Consider the following 4,491-nt stretch of genomic DNA (forward strand, 5'->3'; position numbering starts at 1 on the left):
TAATTTGTTTTGCTATCTGCAATGAAAAAGTTGACGCTACAGATGGAAACTGAGATAACCTTAACTCTTCTTGCCCTCCATGGGCTTTCAGCAACAAGCTTTCAGATTTTATTCCAAGTTGCTGATAGAAAAGTATACCGGCTCTTTGGCGATGCTGAGAAAACATGAATCGGGGGCTGATACAAATCTGTAAACTGCAGTGGCCTGACTTAAATCGCTCTTCAACCACCTTAATTTTGTGTACTCTTGCTGTGGGCATCCTGAGCTATAATACAGCTAGAAATGAAATGGAATGAGGCCGAGGCTGATGCCAGAGTGAGCGTAAGAAAAACCCCCTTAAAATCTGTTTTAAACTCACTTTTTAAAATACCTGTGCTACTCTGCTATTCAAGAAGTCCCTGAGGCTGAAGGGCTGTGCTCAGAGTAGGCTGGGCAAAACTCACCTGCCAGGTCTGGAAATGGCCTAAGATGCTGTGGAAGTCAGGCTTTAGCATAACTTAACAAGAGACTGGAGCCTGATGAGGACATCAGCTAGGGCTTCCAAAGCTGAGGATGGGGCTAAATGGAGGTCTTTGTTTCTCTAAGCGGCGAGATACTGAGCTCAGCAAGCTCCTTTCAAAGTCCCTTCCCAAGAGCTGAATCTCCAGCCATCAGGAGAGCTTGAATGGGGGAACAGGGTGTGGGGGATTAGGAGAAGCCATGTATTCTGCACAGCTGGGGATCAGAGAAACTAGAACTGGTCATTTCCGTCTGCAGAGTCACTTGTGGGTTTTTATACTTAACATACAGATGGTTTATTTTCTGCTTAAAGACAGACCTCAAGGGTTGACGTGCTGGGCATGCCTCAAGAGCCGATGATTAAGAAGGAAACGAAGCATTTCCTGCCCATCCCCCCCAGCACAAATATTGCTTAAAATATCCAAATGACGTGGAGTAACTGGCATCTTCCTCCAGCATCTCTGTCTGCTATTGTGAATTATACTCTTGTGGTTTAGCCCTCTCCAAAGGGAGGTGAGCGGCCTTGGGCGACGGAGCGTGCACAGGGGTGGGGGTGCATTTGACAGCTGAACGTAGGAAGAGTTTTCGTGGACCGGATTTACGAACCTTAAGCCTGAGCTGTGTGCAAAGACAGTGTTAAACCCCAGACTTCCTTAAACTTCTGTAGTACTCACCAAACTGATCTGTAGTTGTTTCAGCTTTGCAAACACTGAGGATTTGGAGTGTGGAAATTTTATATCTGAGGGACCTCGAGAGTTCCTGAAGCGTTCCCAAGTGCAGCTGATGGTTGTGAAGCCACCCTGTTACCATGGAGCACTTAATTCTCCAAAAAGTGTTATCTACAGGCAGTGCATTTGAGATAAAATTTGGGAATTGCACTAAAATAAGTCCTTTAGCCAGTCTTCTGCCATCTCTTTGCTCCTTATATTCTTCAGATGGCCGGGGCCGTAATGCGATGCGAGAAGGCCAGTAGTTCTTCATCGGTTGTATCCTTGGAGATGTCAAAACCATTAAATGTAGTTTTCTGTGCTGTTGAACATTAAAGTGAAAATGCAAACAAGTAACTTCCTCTCAATCTCTGCTTTTGCTTGCCAGGTCCTGGAGAAATATCCTAATACACCTATGAGCCATAAAGAGATCCTTCAAGTTATCCAGAAAGAAGGACTTAAAGAAATCAGGTGAGTTAAGTACCCATACCACTAAAACACATTCATACTTTGGTTCCAGCTGAACTTAGTTTACTGTTAACCCCTATCTCATAAGTATTTTGGGGACGGAAATGTTAAATACCCTCAGAATTGGAGCCTAGGTCCCATTTACAAGCAAGCTCTCCAGTCACTGGTACTTGTCACCAAGGAAGCTAGGTATGGGTCGTGCTTAAGTCCCAGGTCTGCAGCTTTTATAGAAGATAAACTAGACCTGATCAGGTAGTTCAGACTCCAGGTACTGAAGTAAACGGAACTATTTTTTGTTTCATCTTTAAAAAAAAAAAAAAGTAGTCAGTTTAATGGAAATGCCTAAACCAAAAGGTAAAGCTATCTGGGGAGTGAGAAAGCAGCCTCACTTACAAATCCTTATTTTGAAAATTTTATGGCTCGTGCTGTTTCCTTTAGTGTCATCTGGAGCAGTGTGTGGTTCTGCCTTGGAGCTCTTCCTGTTCCCCCCCAAGGAGCAGGCTGAGTCTTTGGTGTGTGGGCAAAGGAGGGCACAAACTCAGGTGATGCTGATCTGCGTTAGGAAAACAGAGCAACTCGGGTGACAACCCCCGAGCTGCTGCTACCGTAGCTTAATTCTTGAGTCTGTGCTCATAGTATTTCCCAGAGATGGACCAGTGTATTTAGGGAGATATAAGGGCAACTGTTCCCTGAAGTACAAAGTATTTATATTCCTGTTTTCCAAGAACAAAGAAAAAGGGGGAGGGAAAAGAGGATTGGATGTGCCAGTTCATCTGTTTTGGAATGGAGTAGCCATCCTGAAGTTGGCTTCATTTTGTTTTTCACTACACTTTGCCAGTTTAATGCAGCAATCCATCTGCTGTGGCAGAAATACTCAAGGCCCGAGTGCAGAAATTCTGCTGTCGATAGCAAGACCTTCCACTCAAGTGGTGGACAACACAGAGGTGGTCTGGGTTTTGGGAAGTCAGTTTATCTAAAAGTAAGGGAGCCAAATACACCCATTTTAGCTCTTGGGGAGGTGACAGAAGTGGGGCTTTGTTCCTGAGATGCGCTTTGCTTTGGGGCAGTACCACATTAAGATGAAAGGTTTACCAGCCTTAGGACAGCTTCAGTGTTGTGTTAAATACTGTTAATCCATCAAAGGCCTGTCTGCCTTGTGGCAGCCCCTTGTGCATTCCCAAGCATAGACATGCAGATGTCTGTACTGGTGGTCTCCTGATGGCAAAGCGAAAGTCTAGCCAACACCCAGGCACTTGGATGGTGAACCTTTTTAGCAATTCAGAGTGCTCTTCTTGGGGGAGAGCCTTAGGCAGGAACTCAGATGTGGTGTAAAAGAGCCAGTCTCTGGCTGGCCAGGCCAGATTTTGGACTGAACAGTCAAAAAAAACCCAAACAACCCCAAAGAGAAATGCCATTGTGCCATATAGTCCTCCTCAGCCTCAGGTCCTCCTTTTAGACTTGGTTTGGGGATTTAGCCTGAGGTGATAGTAGGTTGTTTTCCTCTCTGAAAGAGCTGCTGCTGAACACCAGGACAGCACAAAGTCCTCAGCAACTTAAATCCCAAAAGGCGTTTGTGGGAGCAGTCAGCTGTGAAGCTCAATTTCTCTGGTTCAGCTCTCTACCTTACTGACTTGGCCATGCTTGGATGCTGAGGAGTGGCCTGTCCTCTGAAATGTTAGATTGATGTAATAAAGCTTCATTTAGGTTAAGAACTAAAAGGTTGTCAGTTCTTAAGCAATTCACTTCCAGTTGGTGCCAGTAACATGTTTGTGGCTGGACTGGGCTTCTGCTCTATCACAGCCTGTGACAAGATGGGCTTACACAAATCAGCATTTATTAGAGGAAAAATCTCTTTAGAGACGTTACAGAAGCTGTCAGGTGAGCATGTTGAGCTCATCACATTTTGAGTCCTCTTCTGTGGAGGCCTTGGCAGGAAACCATGGCAAAGCCTTTGACAGCAGATTACAGCAATTGTACAATTGTACAACCTGTACTTGGTTGCCTTGAGACAGCAGGCACCTGCAAGGCACATCGTTTGGTAAGATGGTGTATAGGGAGTGTGCAGGGGGGACGTGGGCTCTCCCGTTAGCATGTGCAACCAGGCATTTGAGTTTTTTGAATTGTTTCTCAATGCAATTTGCTTTTGAGAAACAGAATTGCAAATTTCTTTGGTAGTAAAGATTCTGTGGTTTGTGGACATAGTTCGAACGCTGTCAGTTTTGGCTGTAGTGTTCGTTGTTTGGTGTTTTTAATTCAAATCCTTAGATACACCGAACTTTCTAAAATCTCTGATTTCCAGAACTAACGTAGTTTTAGAAGCGACAAATGACTTCCCTACAGGTGCACTGAAATAAGGCAGAGAGCATGGGGAGCCCAGCTAGGGTCTAGCAGTCACGTCTCTGTTTGGCCGTGCAGCCAGTCCACCTCCCGTTCGCTCTGGTGGTTCCTGGCATGTGCTGCTGCTTGGGAGGATGCCTGAGGGCACGCTGAAAGAGCTTCGAGGACTCCAAGCGCTGGTATTGTCGCAGAGGATTTGGAATGGTAGGAAGGAAGGGTGGCAGTTGAGATGAGCGTGGAAGAAAGAGGGACGGTGGTTTCTGCTGTGTGCAGGACAAGCTGAGTGGTTTTTGGACAAGGCTAGGGCTTTCCTGGGACGGGGATGTTTGTAGCAATACAGAAACCTTGGGTGATACTGGCTGATTATCTCACCCATATTTATAAATTTATCCTAGTGCTCAAATAAGCACTAGGATAAGATTTTTTTAGAGGTCAACCCAGGACCAGTACTCCGAGGTGTCAGTTTTCGACACCTAAGGCA

At 45.4% G+C, this 4,491-nt stretch overlaps 1 long non-coding RNA gene across 1 annotated transcript; it reads left to right on the forward strand.

Moving 5' to 3' along the window:
- The first annotated feature begins 793 nt into the window (after positions 1-793).
- On the forward strand, positions 794-3,060 carry LOC118452110. The gene is made up of 3 exons (XR_004841774.1): positions 794-1,011; positions 1,594-1,676; positions 2,112-3,060. It is a non-coding gene; the product is annotated as an uncharacterized LOC118452110 (long non-coding RNA).
- The last annotated feature ends 1,431 nt before the right edge of the window (positions 3,061-4,491 follow it).

The sequence above is a fragment of the Egretta garzetta genome, unplaced genomic scaffold (genome assembly GCF_000687185.1).
Source record: "Egretta garzetta isolate BGI_Z169 unplaced genomic scaffold, ASM68718v1 scaffold750, whole genome shotgun sequence".
NCBI lineage: Eukaryota > Metazoa > Chordata > Aves > Pelecaniformes > Ardeidae > Egretta > Egretta garzetta.